Source organism: Haliotis asinina, chromosome 5, assembly GCF_037392515.1.
Source record: "Haliotis asinina isolate JCU_RB_2024 chromosome 5, JCU_Hal_asi_v2, whole genome shotgun sequence".
Lineage (NCBI taxonomy): Eukaryota > Metazoa > Mollusca > Gastropoda > Lepetellida > Haliotidae > Haliotis > Haliotis asinina.
The window spans coordinates 65312251-65328226 of NC_090284.1; positions in this window are offsets into that span (position 1 = coordinate 65312251).

The following is a 15976-nucleotide window of genomic DNA, read 5'->3' on the forward strand; positions in this document are numbered from 1 at the left end:
AGCTATTTTTCCTTATCGTGTTTATAACTAGTGTAACTATGAATTAAATGTTGGTACGTGTGCCTGTTCGTGTCGACACTGATATTTAGTCCACGCAAATAACCACTGATTGAAATATACTAGTACGTTATCGCGTTAGAGCTAAATTGGACGGGTTCCCGAAATAGATGTGTGTCCCAGTTGAGTAATTAGATCTCAAGATCATTGACCAAGCGTAATCCATCACACTTAAACCCCTGACGGCTATTTCGGAAAACCACAGTGGTATTTTACCGTTATATTCCTTAGTTTCTCGAACTGTATATTGTGTGTGTTGGCGTTCTCTTTAATCTCAACACATGAAATATATTTTCTGCAATTGATTTGTCTCTTAAGACGTGGAGTCACTACAGTATAGGAATAGGACCCTCTTTGAACCTATTCTCATTTCAGCGTATGGGCTTGCTTTGAGTTTACACAGTGGACGCGGTAACGATTACCCCTGGTAAACGGGTGATAGAGTGTGGTCCATGCAATACTTAGTATTAATCCAGCATTACCCGACTGGGAAGACAAAAGTGAGTGAGTTTAGTTTTATGTCACCTTTAGAACTCTTCAAGCAATATCACGGCGGGGACAAACGAAACGGGTTTCACACATTGCACCCATCGAACCCATGACAAGTGAATGCAACTAGGCTACCCCACCGCCCCAGGTAAACCAAACATCGGCTTTAAATGTCGTGGCCGTCAGAGAAATGAAACCGGCCTTCGGTGTGACGAGATAACACTTTAACCACTGGGCTACCCTGCCGCTCACGGGAGCTCAGCAAAGTTACATGACACTATGGTATTTGATGAAGGAACGCCTTATTTCGGTAATAGTTTGCAGGTAATCTCATGACCACTTAAATTGTCTAAGTTGGTCCTCGCGTAGCCTTGCTCCAAGCCCTTACTGAATGCTGAGCCCATGGATGTATAGTAATTACTATAGTAATCCCTTCAAGGTCAGATGCAAACAAAAACAAAAACATCAATAAAACACAACTCTCACTTATTCATTATATTATAATATACATTGCTGATTGCGACAAAAAAAAACCGAAATCATAAACAACCCCGAAATCATAAACATACAATCGCGAATCACAGGTGCAATATTTTGTACTTGGGTTTACTTCCCTCGGAAGGAAGCACCCGGGAGACTGAACAATACGGGTGGGTGTGGACTCAAGTGTAACGACACTGGCTGGTTCAATTGGCCATCCTCTGAGGGCTCATTGTATGTATATAGAGATGATCTGCTTGATTGGTATTTTACAGGTATGGTGAGTACTAAGAGAGTCAGATTCTTTATGGATAACAACTTATATTGTAAGTGATGCGAAACGTCATCGCTTCAAGGCAACTCTGGATAAAAGGACCCAAGTCTGTTATCTTATACTTTATAAAACCTATTGAAACTATTTTTTACCTGGCGCACGTCTATTCCTCGCTGTCGGGGCACGCTAGCACATAATCTTTGAGGTCATTCATTTTGACCACAGAATCCTCAGTAAATAGTTCTTAAGAACAATGTATGCTGTGGACTTAAACCCGAACTTCAAACAAAGGGTTCGTGGTTATAATACTTACTTAATAATAGTAATCACCATGGCGGCAGCAGTCAGTAATATTGAAGAACAATGATAATGCACATTATCTTTAATCAGGAACTGCGACTAGACACATGGTGATCAGACACAAAAAAATATATTCTGGCAGTGTAAACTTTTAACGTTGAAAGTTGACGTATTTACATTATTTGGGGTTTGAAATATCAAACAAAATACGGTAATTAAGAACTAACATGACCATTTTTTGTTATAGTCAGTTTCGTTGTATGGCACTGCTACTGAAGTATATAGCTAGTGGCCGGGTTTCCGTTGTACGAAACTATCTCAGCACTAAGATTGTCTCAAGCCTAAGTTAGGATATGTGAGTGAGCTATGTTCACCTTAGCGCTATATACGTTGGTACAACGACTCCCTGGCCAAATTGAAGATAGTTCGCGATACCTGACAGTTCGTTATATGTGTGTGTTCGTTGTAAGCGTAGTTTTCTGTATGATAAATGTATGATAAAGTATTCAGATGGCCCAAATAGATATTTTTGTCTTTGGAAAATGGTACAAAGTCATCTAACAACCCAAATACAAATAATAGGGTTAGTGTATCATGGCGAACCACATTTATCTGATTCATCAACATGGGTTAATGGTCCGATTCTGGTCCGCCGTGTTTTAAGCTTTTACCGAACCAGGACAAACCAGCTAATACAACACAGACTTCGTTTCTTAAAACACATTCACTTTCAGTTTGTTTAGAATAAAGAACTAAATCTAACGACCAAGGAGCCCCAAGGAGATGGGAAATTCAAAACTTATGAAACGTTGCTTCGTTCAGGACTACAGTTTTACTGTAAGTTTTGGACGGAAAGGAAAATGATATTGTTCAGGAACTTTGGATGTTTGAGTCGTGTCGACCACATTTCTTCCATTACAATAAATGTCAACCCAACTGCATATATAAAGGCTCAAGCCCAATAATGAAAAGTCCGTTTGGCGCTATGTGTGTGAATACACCTAGTGTGACCATTTCCGTGTAGTTATACTCCTTGACTTCTATAAAATTCATTTTTAGCTTTGACCTTGCAGTCTTCTTCGTCCACGACACCGTCGAATAATAACACCAATGATATATATATATATATATATATATGTGTGTGTGTGTGTGTGTGTGTGTGTGTGTGTAATGTTATCATTGTGGATATTATGCATATTAATAGTGTTGTTTTTAATATTATTATTGTTAATCTAAAATCATAATTTGAATTAAAAACATAGTGCAGACACCAATAAACACAATGATGATTAACCCCCGTCATTTGCTGTCTACCTAAGAACAAACTACCCGTCAGTCAGTCTGTTTGTGTTGATACATAACGACTCTGGGGATGTTTTCTGCTGCAGATTAACGCGAACATGTCAGGTGTGTACTCTCTGCTGGATAGCTACATGAGGACACGACAACGCCTGAACGCAGCGTTTGTCAGGATGCCAAGAGGCAATTAATGACAAAAAGACGGAAGTAATCTACTGGAGCGATACCATGCGTCACTCCTCATAGGTTTGTCAGTTTAATTATCAAAATGTTGCTGAAATGTGAATCATTGCTTCCCAGCATATCGTAAATCTCGATGTTGAACACGCTTGATAGATAGCATCGCAGGCACGAAGACGTTGATGAGATGAAGAAGATCACTGATGGGTTGAGGATGGGCGAGGAGAACGTTCATGGGTTGTCGTGGGGTCATGAGGACACTTGCTGTGTGAGGATGGGCGAGGACACTAGCTGATGGGGCAAGAAGGGCAGTGCTGAGTCGAGGTGGGGTGCCGAGGAGCGAGGCGGACAGTCGTGGGTCTAAGAGGATCCAGGTGGGGCGAGGAGAACAGTCATGGGTCTAAGAGGATCCAGGTGGGGCGAGGAGAACAGTCATGGGTCTAAGAGGATCCAGGTGGGGCGAGGAGAACTGTCATGGGTCTAAGAGGATCCAGGTGGGGCGAGGAGGACAGTCATGGGTCTAAGAGGATCCAGGTGGGGCGAGGAGAACAGTCATGGGTCTGAGAGGATCCAGGTGGGGCGAGGAGGACAGTGGTTGATTCTTGTGGGGCCAGGACGACACTAGTGGGCCGAGGTTGAGCACTGTGTTGAAGAGCGAGGTGGGCACCCTCATTTTCTTGAAGAACGAGGTGGACGCCCTCGTTTTGTTGAACAGCGAGGTGGATACTCTCGTTTTGTTGAAGAGCGAGGTGGACACTCTCGTTTTGTTGAAGAGCGAGATGGATACTCTCGTTTTGTTGAACAGCGAGGTGCATACTCTCGTTTTGTTGAAGAGCGGGCTCGTGAAGGTTTGGGGTAGAATAGGCCTTCAGCAACCCATGCTTGCCATAAAATTCAACTATGCTTATCGTAAGACAAATGGGATCGGGTGGTCAGGTTCGCTGACTTGGTTGACACATGTCATCGGTTCCCAATTGCACAAATCGATGCTCATGTTGTTGATCACTGGATTGCCTGGTCCACACTCGAATATTTACAGACCGCCGTCATATAGCTGGAATATTGCTGAGTGCGGCGTAAAACTAAGCTCACTCACTCACCTGAAGAGCGAGGTGGAAACCCTCGTGTTGTTGAAGAGTGAGATGGACACCCCCTTATTGTTGAAGAGCGATGTGGACACTCTCATTTTGTTGAAGAGCGATATGGACACACTCGTTTTTTTGGAAGAGCGAGGTGGACACCCTCATTTTGTTGATGAGCGAAGTGGGCACCCCCATTTTGTTGAAGAGCAAGGTGGACACCCTTGTTTTGTTAAAGGGCGAGGTGAACACCCTCGTTTGTTGAAGGGCGAGGTGGACTCTCTCGTTTTGTTGAAGAGCGAGGTGGACGCTCTCGCTTTGTTAAAGGGCGAAGTGGACACTCTCGTTTTGTTGAAGGTGGCGCCCGCACGCACACACGCACACAAATACACATGTACGCATGCACACATACACGGAGAGAGACATGCATATACACCATCACGAAGGACGGGACCTTCATCTCTGTAGTTGATATAGCCAATGCTATTCCCATTCAGAAAGCGTATCAAATAAAGGGAGTCGATTATTCAGCGTTGCCATACATATTCGTCAATTCGCCACAACCAAAAATCCTTTAGATGAATCACGTTTTCCGACAACATGAAAGAAACCAGAAACGATTTTTCAAAATCTGAACGTTCGTGGAGGAAGAATGCTTTAATGAACCTTGAAAATATTTAACCCTCAACATACACCGATCTTAATTCTTCTCACATCCCTGCCCATATATCAATATATACGTGTGAACAGAGACACATCCGCATGTCTTGTCTCAGCATCTACCCAGTACTGACTCAAGTATCTACCCGATCTGTCAATTTCCATGAAATTACCTCAGCATCCCTCTCCAAACACCAACTGTCGTATCGGATCTTCTGATCGATCGCGATCGTGGCGTTTCCACGGATATTGTATGGGGCACCATGCACGGGCTACCAATAGGCTCATAGCATATGTAAACGATTACAGAGTTTTTAGTCGGGGGGCTATTTTTTATATCTTACAAACCACGATGAGCGAGAACGGCATAATTGTCATCCTCGCGAGGAATGTGATAGAATAACCCAAACAGAAAAATAGTAGTGTTAAAATATGGACGTTCCAAATACAACGATCGCTCTCGGGCTCAGTTGCAGTGGATTAATTCATCCAGCCTATTTCGGTGTGTCGATGTTTGAGGACAGAATTATACTTTATTCTCGATATCCCGAACACGAGCTTGTGTCATTCTGTGTGTAGCTCACCTTCAGCCAATAGAGTGAGTGGGTGAGTTTGGATTAACAGCGCTGCCACTTTCTTAGATCACAGTGACACCTCACGAATGGGCCTCACACATTGTGGAGAATCAACCATATCTCCCAGCCATGACAATTAAAGGCTTTAACATATAATCATCCTATGAGCAAACAGAACCCAATTTACGTGTGTTTTTTTTTCAATACTTACCTCCTAAATCATAAGAAATGGTCTTCAGCATCCCAAGCCACCCTTAGAAGGCGACTAACGGGATCGGGTGGTCAGGTTCGCTGACTTGATTGACACATGTCATCGAATGAATTTGATAGTTGCAATATTGCTGGGGGCGCCGTTGAACAACAATCGAACATACCTAAAACAAGAAATCACACATCAGTGAGGTTTTCTTCTGCGATATATATCCAATTATAAGCCGTCATATAGCTGGAATATTGCTGAGTGCGGCGTAAAACTACACTCACTCACTCCAGTTTTAAGACACTGTTACATGACAATAAATACTCTGCTATGTCTAGCTAGGGGAACTAAAGCTACTCGATAGAGTCCGGAGTTCTTTGACACTTTTAAGTATATTTCGTGGGTTTCATATTTTTGGCCTAAAGTTGGAAGCGTGCCAGTTTGTAGTCCCCCAGCACGTTTTATTCAGAAACAATTCTCAATTCGTTGGTGTAGTAGTGTAGTATCACTACAGATATTTTAGTTATTAGAAATTGTGAGTTTAATGCCGCTGCGTGCAGAACTCAACACACATCTTGGCGTCATCATGATGCGCGTGTGATCTTCATACAGCATCAGTGTGCGAGGTAGCCACTGGCCCTGTAGCCCATGGCTCGTAACTATCTAGTCGGACCAGTAAAACTCCACAGTAACTGGCCCCACTGGCTAGTGAAATTTCATGGGGTCATTTTTTAAATATATCACACTCTCCGACTTAAGTTATAAAACATTTTTGAATTATGCAATATTATGACCTGATAAATGATGGTATTTTTCATTTCTGTAATATTCTGCTTATTTTCTACATTCAAATTTAAGGCTGTTGAATGAATATTTATTGGCTAGTAACTTTCAGTCATAGCTAGGCTGACCGACTGTAACAATTTAGAAACTTTTTCGCACACTGATCTAGCATATAAGCGGAAACCCTCTGGAGCAGGTCAGAGGGTATAGCTTTGGTGATAAAACAACCGGTATGCCTGCTATTACCAAACATTGACAGAATGCGCGGTTTTCCGCTGCCTTCAGCATGATTCCAGTAGATTCGGAACAGTATTCGTTCTGCCCATTTGAGAAATTGAATCCAAACCTTCGAGTGACAAGCGAACACTTAATCGAAAGTTACTCAACCCAAAGAATCGTCCGTTGTTAATTTAAAATCGCACGTCTAAAGATGTAAATACGGTAATATAGTTTTCAGTGACACAACACCTCCCAAATGTTGTACACGTTAACACGTCAATCAAAGCTATCGTAACGGTAGTAATCCCGCTAACATTATTCTATTAATGACGTTTTAACGCCATCATAAACAGCTCGATGCATTGCTTAACGATTAACGATAAGGCAAAGACACTAAAAAAATAGTTTTCAACTGCAACGGCGAATTAAGTACGCTCTGGGTTTGAAAAACTTCAAAGCTTTACGAGGTGTTAAAACAACATGCAGCAAAATGTCGCTGTATAATCAGAATACCCCAGCGGCAAGACCTTGCATTCGACTGCCTCTAGCGAATATCCAATTCCGTACAAAGCTCAACAGAATAAAGGTTTATACTTTTATCACAAACGTTAACTGCTCGTAAAGCAACAATAGTTCTTGGTGGATATGCTGATCGTCATATCGAATAGCACGAGCTGTTTGTTGTCTACGTAAATATACCAGCGCTCAATAGTTTGATTATATCTAAGGCTGCCCCGGGAATAGGGGCGCAGCGGGGTCAAAAGGTCATTAAATCGAGTGTAACTTCCTATTTAGCAACACAAGACGCGATCTGGGAGGAACTACGGACTGCGTGTATAATCGCTGTCTTCCGGTTGACGAGGAAAATTGTTTATTTTTAATTGTATGATTTAATGTGTTTCCTCATTGAAGCTCGTGATTCTCATTTAGTTGATACCGAATCTGTTTTTGCCATATCATTCTATTTTAATTTTCTTACATAATACAAGGTTTGGAACGTCAGATTGTGAAATATCAGTTAATACAAAATATTTGAAACGTCTATGTTGACTGAGAGCGAAAAGTAAAATTTCATTTCAACGGCTGGTCTTCTCATAACGTGTTTTAAAAATAAACATGGGTAGGTCGTTTGAATTGTATTTTTAATTTCTATTTCTCAAGCACTTCAATCTACAGTCACCATTGTACTGAGTGACATCACAGACGCAAGCAATTGAAGAAAGAAGTTTATTTTCGTAGCTTTTGATAAGAGGTTTCTTTACATATGTCAATATACATATAGTTTATATTCATGCTGACGAGGTGCTATGTTTTCCGCTATTCGGGAATAGATGACGGAATGAAGGCATCATCTCTCGTGGTCAAGGCAGGTTACATGCAGAACAAAATTGTGAAATATTGAACAACAGACTATTCTGCAACAACGAAAAAAGAAGGGAATTTAACATGCATTTCGATTAAGTTGTAAAGGAAGAGAGAGAATGAGAGTCTGAGAGAAGGATAACTATAAGAAGGTTAGTGGTTGGGGTTACAATCCGAGGACTAAGTTCGATCCCCCAAATGGATACATCGTGTGAAACACGTTCCTGGAATCCGATGTCCTGTCATAACTAGAATATGGCTAGAAGCAGGGAGTTACTTATATAAAAGTACCCCGTAACAAAGGGGTAATGATAGCGTGATAGTTACAACATTCATTTAGGAGCGGTGTGAGTAGTCCCGTGAGTAAATCGTGCGCTCGTCACCCCGAAGACACGAGTTCATTTCCCCAAGCCCATTTCTGGAGTCCCCTGCTTTGATATTGCTGGACTATTGCTGAAAGTGGAGGTAAACTAAACTCACTGACTCACTATTCATGTGCTCTTAGATCTTTCCAAACCTTCCAGCGGTGATAATGTGTTCTCTGTCTAATGATAAAAGTGAAGCATACTGCGTTACAATAGTTTTTGCTTTGGTCTTGTCTGTGTAGATCACATCTGTAATGTAAGTGACGTAATGAAGACTGATAACACGGCGTCGGTCAAGAGCGCCCGTGTGTCTGATGTCTAAGGTCTGCCTGTCCTTGGAGATCTGTTGTCACTGCAGGGATACATCGTTAAACAGGAAGTGTACACGGGTCACAGAGTGTCACCTTCATCTAGGACACGTTTCGCAACAAATATGATCCTCTTGTACTGCTGGAGGGTTAATCGACACGTCTTGCTGAAAGAATGTAACCCGTCGGGCAAAAGAAAGCATGGTCCTATGCCAAACTTAGGCTAAAATTGAACCCAAAACGAACTGGTTGTTCGTTGGTTGTCTGTTTGGTTTGGATGACATCGTTGTGTTTTGGACAGTATGTGAGGTTTCAGACGATTGGTTTCAGTCTAATAATGTTTGGATAACGTTTTGCTATTTCTTAATGGTTTTGTTTGTTTTTTGTTGGTGGTGTTGTCTTGGTTTTTTTTGTTTGTTTGTTTGTTTTATTTTTCGTGAAATCAGTGTATAAAGTGTAAACTGATAAATTCCTTTGTCCGGAAGTTAATTAATGGTGCCATCGTCCCGTTTGTACAATGCAGTTTCATAAACGCTCTTGTTTGTACTCTTCTTGCTTTTGAAATCTAATGCACGACCGTTTCGACGTAAATGTACCTGTGGCAAATGAAGTAAATACGATTTTTAATCAGGTTTGGATTAGCTTATAGATCACTTTCTTCAAATTCTATGAATAACAACATGTGTGGTGCAAGAATGCTTCTTGATGCTTCATCATTTTAGAACTAGTATTAATAGTGTTGATTATATTTATTTCAAATATGCCAAGAAGAAACGTAATTTAAACTCACGACGACGACCTTGCATGGATATTTGTCGACGTGCTAACGTCGTTAGATTTGTACGGAAACCGGTTGCACTTTAGTCTTAACCTCGCTGTGATCTCTAGTCATTTTGGTTTGACCCAGCAAACGATGACCGACAAGTGCGACAGGTTGCTTCCTGCTCCTGGAAGGAACAGCTGTAATTAGTTCAATATTGGGTGATACGAAAATAATTGGTGTTCAGAAGGAACGTATTTAGTCCTTGTTTCGAACAGACTTATGCACACGAATGGATCTGTATTCACATACATGAGTGTTCTTAGCTACATTTAATTCTATACTGAAGAGCAAAAGAAATCAAACTCTGAATTTAGTGACGTTTTAAATAGAAGGTTAAGCATGAACGCGTTTCATTTGCTGTTTAGTATATATACCTCTGGATCCTCTGGAATCTGAACTGGCGATGCTCGACGCCTTTACGTGTTTTTTTTTTTTTTGTCAGTTATTCGGAGCGATGTAAACGGTGCTTGTGATTTAAAGGGGAAGCCGTGTTTACGGAGGAATAATCAAAGTTAACATTCCTTGACTAACGTTGACGCATGTTAAATGGTTTAAGTCATGCTTCGGTTGCGCTATGTTTTCCATACCTGCGTTACGTGATTGGTGCAAAACACGTAGTTTCATTTCCTGATTCATTTGTGAACACATACATTTAATTTGGTTATCATTTACTAAACAGAGATGCAATGGAAGGCCTTTCAACTAATGAAACGTCGGTTAAGCACTCATAGTTATGAGTTAGCACATTCGTTACCACTCGTAGCATTCCGATATGCCGGACGGTGACTCGTACCCTTCTCGTTGTCATGTTCACGACTGGGTCTTGTCTCAACGCAAACGGGCACGGAGATGAAAAAAGTCTAGGGCTATTTACAAGAAAAGATAAAGCTGAATTTCCAAAAATGTCTACTCCTAGAAATGTGTAATACAAAACGAAAGTAAGTACGTTAGGTAAGTTTCATATGTTGTTAACAATTCTTAATAGAAAGATAACTTCATTATCTTAGAAAGGATAATGAAAATTCGATAATCGAAAAAACCCTATATTTCATTCATTTTCCATTATAGTACGCGCGATCTGATTGGTTGCCTCGATTGTTTGGCATTAATGACGTTGTGTACCGGTATGAGTCTTCTTGTTGGTCACAGGATGAGGCGAGTTGTTACGAATGGTGTTAGCATGTTCTTTCTTGCAGCCAACATTATGTCATTCATTCTCAAGCAACACTGCCCAAACATGCTTGATTAACACTGGTTTAGTCAGGTTAAATCGAGTCAGTTCTAGCTTCCAGTTATGTCACTCAAATTATACGATTCAAACTCACGTAGAGACAAAAATTGCAACCTTCTCTCACGAAGCACTGACGAGTGATGTGTGCTTCTTCATAATCAAAGAAAGACGTTCTCTGTTCTGTTTCAGAGTCAACGCCTAATTCGCTTTTCACAGTTCCTTCCCTTGTCCGTAGCAGAAACCTATGACTGTGGAAATGAATCCTGACTTCGGTCTGATGTTTTAGAACAATATCCTAGCTAGTGGGGCTTTCCCCGACATGGGAACCATTGCATTAGTCGGGCGTCCCTGCAACATCGAACTGATACTCCGTGAGAGAGTTTAAATAATATTCAAAATCGCGTCAAACCAAACTCACCGATTCACGAATACCCGCATTTTATGCAGATAAATGGTTACAGTACAATTTCGCCAAGAAGGTTCACTTTGCCGCACAGTACGATCGTTGTAAAGTCAGCATCTCAGATAGTCCCCGTTATATCTCCCTTATACAGTGACAACAACCAAGCATTCCTTAAGGACTATATGTTTGTTTTGAATTCGACTTGACGACGTGACACTATAAATAGTAGTACAATCAAAGCACATTCATGTGCGAGAGTTAATCTGGGAGACGGTACTAAAATAAGGATTAGAGATAGTGGCGTGACGTATGGAATCCAAAAAGGAAAGTTGTCGCCTTGTCGCACTGTCGCCCTCACCAATATTAAAGTAACAAAAAAAAAAAAGACCGAAACGTGGCAAAATTACCTTAAAATTCGTCAACGCGACATTTTCGACATTTGAGGAAATGCCCCTCTTTGAATAATAATTTATATTCATCCGAAGGACCGACAAAGTGACCATGCGATAATGTCCCTTCTAGGATTCCAGTGACACACACCCTCGGTCTGCAGATGCGTGTGTGTGTATATGGATACATTTTTTTCCCACAGAGGTTACTCCTGTCATATCTTCCTACGTAACCTCTGTTCTAATTACGGCCCTTTCATGGTGCGAGTGCTCAAGACTCGTAATTGGAGGTATTCAGATTTAGTTGTGCAATCAGAGACGTTGTTTCAACAGTGATCATTTGCAAGATCTCGGTAATTTCCGAGTGCATCGGGAAAACTTGCCACTACCAGTTTTTGTTTCTACAAACACATCCTGACGATTGATCCCTGCACTCTCTATTGCCAGTGTCTGATTTTCAGTTAAACATGAAATACAGAATCTTTCCTTCGCACGATAATGTACCAACTCCATGGGGACCGCCATATTGGAGCTAAGTCTACTGGATAGTAACAAGGGAGATAATTCCTGTTGCGATTTTTTGCCGCAAGGGGATTTCTCTATGACGGGGAAATATGGCCGTATTAGAACAGAGCTTACGTAGGAAGATATGACAGGAGTAACCTCTGTGGGAAGAGAAGGATACAGATACACAATGGTTGAAGAATGAAACATGTGGCACATTTGATGCTATGTTTTGGGCCATTATATTACAGTGATACTGATTATTTTAAGGTACTGTTGCAGTTTTATTGCTAGCTAGCCTGTGGCTGGTAAATATCTGGTCGGGCCAGTACATCTCCACTAGCCCGAGTGAGTAGTGAATTTTCAGGGGTTTGTTTTAAAATCTATCACTCTCTCTGATTTGCTACGTTATAATACACATTTAAAGGTCACACAACATTGTGGCCTGATAAGTGATGGTATTTTATGTTTCTGTAATATTTTGTATGGTTTTTATATTCAAATTTCGGACTAGTGAATCAGTATGTGGGCTAGTAACTTTCAGGCATAGTAAGCAGGATTGGCTAGAAAAATGATGCTTCAAACGATAGAGGCTCTAATTGGGTATCCTAATTAAGAATACAAACTGCAAGACAACAGAAAGTATACACTTTGACCCCAAAGTTACTAGCGTTATCAAAATTATAAACGTCACCCGGAAATGCAAACTATAAGGTAGAACACAAATGCGATATACAACACCATTCTTTTAATTCCGCAATCATCACACGTGGGTGTATATTTTCTTTCGCCCATCAGTTTAGGTCCATTTATTCGTTTCAGTTGTAAATCCTATATTTCATTCTGTCATATGACGAGGCAACGACCGTCTCTGCTGACACCAGGTCCATGCTGAAACACAGACACGAGGGAGCTCTGCTCGGAAAGCGTGGGCCGATAGACCACTTAACGTCAGTTGATATTTAACACGTGCCGATGGCATGTTCATTTCGTCATGGCAGTGGTATGGTACAAGAAGCCAATGCCACTTCAATGACAAATTTTATAATTTTAAGCTCACGGAAAATATAATTACGTGAGTTATCGGATATGTTCTTTGAGCATATCATAAAAGATATTTAATCCGCACAAAATGGCTAAATGTTATTGAGCTTCTGATATGAAATTGAAATATGAATTATTCCCTTGACCTTGAGAATGCCCTGGAACAAACATTTGAACGGCGTCCCGGAAATAATTCTGCGTTTTAAACATCAGTGCTTTGGTTTCCAGTTCATAAAAAGGACCGCCCTCATCTTCACCCGTCCCCAACCAACCACACCCGTACTCGGCCCCGCCCATCACACCCCTCACCTGCGCCTGGCGTGATAAAGACAAAAGCCGATGAAACGTCATCAACAGCACTCCCGTTACCGTCAAGCTTTCAACGCAGTTGGCACTCAAATAGCGTATGTGATATGCTCGCAGTACATTTAGGCGTGTAACATTTCAAAGGTCATGCGGCTGTTAACTAAAAGCAGGTTTTCAAATGACCTTAAATTTTTTGGCGTTTTCTGAACGACGATTATTTGAAAGTGAACTGACATTTGAGTGAGGAAGTTTATTTCAAGCACAACGCGTGTTAGGGTCCATGTATTCGATGCGTGTAATTATTTTGTCTCTGTTCCTAGCTGAATCACTCGAGTCATGACTTAAGTGCACGTTTCATAATACAGCGATATTTCATTCGAGACGCCCTCCAATCGATTGTTTTCCCGATAGATTAGGTACAGTATGAGGCCGGAGCCCGGACTGTGGCAGATGTATCTATTACACAATCGGATGTCAATAGTGTAACATTTTGGCTGTTTAAAAAATAATTATTTTGATAGAATTATCGATTCTACTAAACACAATGGACGCCGAACCGGCAATTCATATGTGTCATGATATCCACCTATATAGAAGCTGTTTGTTTGTTCGCGTGTTCGTTTGTTGTTTAACGCCACACTCGGCAACATTCAAACTATGCGACAGAAGTCTGTGATGGTACCATGGTACTTGATGTCGATTATTTTCAGTGCATTTATGTTTTCATAAGCCGAAAATATTACGATATGCCCACTACAAACGTGGAATGACTGGCTGATGATTTTGCATAGTGAGGTTAAACTTTGTCCTTGATTTCGTACAGATGTCGACAGTCTTCCTGTTTTAATGACAACCTAAACAGAGATTAAGGTTAAAACATATACCTTCGCACAGGCGAAACGTTTTAAAATACGCTTGAAGTATAAATACTTCGTAACTGAATCGGGGCCGTGAGGTAGCCCCAGTGGTTAACGCGTCACTCGTAACGCCGAAGACCTGAATTTATCTCAATACAATGTGTAAAGCCTATTTCTGGTGTCCCCGCCGTGATATTGCGTGAATGTTGCTAACTTACTCAAAACTGGCTCACACTATAATAATAAAATAGTTATATTGCGCATTTATCCACGTACATCGCATGCTTGATGCTCTGACATATTATTACTCCTGGTCAACGATTACAGAACATTCCCTGTGGAGAATACAGACGGTCGCCTGTCAGACACTTAAGATTCAAATTCAGACTATTATCGTGTCATACCAGACGCACAATTTATTGCTAGTTGGATAGAGGCAGTTTTGAAATAATTCCCTTGTCTAGGGTGAGACCACACGTGTTTCGTTGTTGGGCAAGGACTGAAGTCCTAGAAATTCTCTGGAGTCAAGCTGCCAAACAAGGTCACCCATCCAGGAACTCCGTGCCCAACAATGCTTAACTTCGGTTGATGGTGACTGAGCTGCACGCACATGACCACCCACTACCAAGTATACCCCGGTCTTTAACATACCTGTGACTGCAAAACTGACACACACTCAAGTCGAGGTCAGTTGTCTTCCACGTTGCGATTCCACGTTGGGTTTCTTGCGCCTGCGCCAAAGCTCAGAGGCAGTGTCATAGCGTCAGCGCAGGCGCAACAGACCCAGGGAACCAGGATGTGTTGAAATTTGAGAACATGATGACACGTGGGTCAGTGGACAGACTGGATGACCAGGTTGATAGCGAGTCTGCTTACCATCACATCTAGGTTTGTCTAATCCAGGACCGATCATATACAACCCGTCGCTATACAACAGGACAAAAGCGGAGTTGAACAACAAACGCACATACCTCCGCCGAGAGCACGAGACTACAATAAGAATGAGACAGACATTCCGGCACTAGCCCTGTTAATTATCGTATAGACATAATCACTTTGGGGATACAGTCAATATTCTTCAGACAAGCTTTATGTTTACAGACGTAATATTTATGGTTCATAGACACATTCCCTATCGTTTATCGACGTAATATGTATGATCGATGAACATAGTCGCTATTAATTATCGTCATACTTATCGATGTGATCTCCAAGATTCATATTTAGACATGTCTGTTGTTTGGGGGCGCAAAACAATCACATTGTGTACATTTTGCATAGAGAAAGTAAGGTGTTCATTAAAATATGACAAAGGGCACGAAGTGGATGACTCATACAGAAACGGGCGACAGGAATCAAAATTATGCCATAGGTGAACAGGGAAAAGCGTGGCTTTCACTGCATAACGCCAGGTAACTCCGGATATCCAGTATCCGTTCTTGTTCCACTGAACCGTAACATATACTTTTTGATTCCATGACACACAGCAATATGTTTCTTCGAGGATTCCATTACGTTTCCTGAGAATGTGCTGTCCAAACCATGGTAACGAAGAAACTTGGTACCCACACTGTTGGATAAAATTGAATGTATCATGTTAGCTTGAGACAGCATTTGTTCTCCATATTATGGACAATTAATGATCAGCTTATGTCATCCGTTTCCACGCATCTCGGTGGATTCTGTTTTGGGTTGCCTTTTTTGTGTTGTACGTGAACGAAAGGGGCCTGGGTTGTGTTACTATCTTGGTACAGTTTTTGGGTATGTTCGTCCGATTACGCTGAAGTATA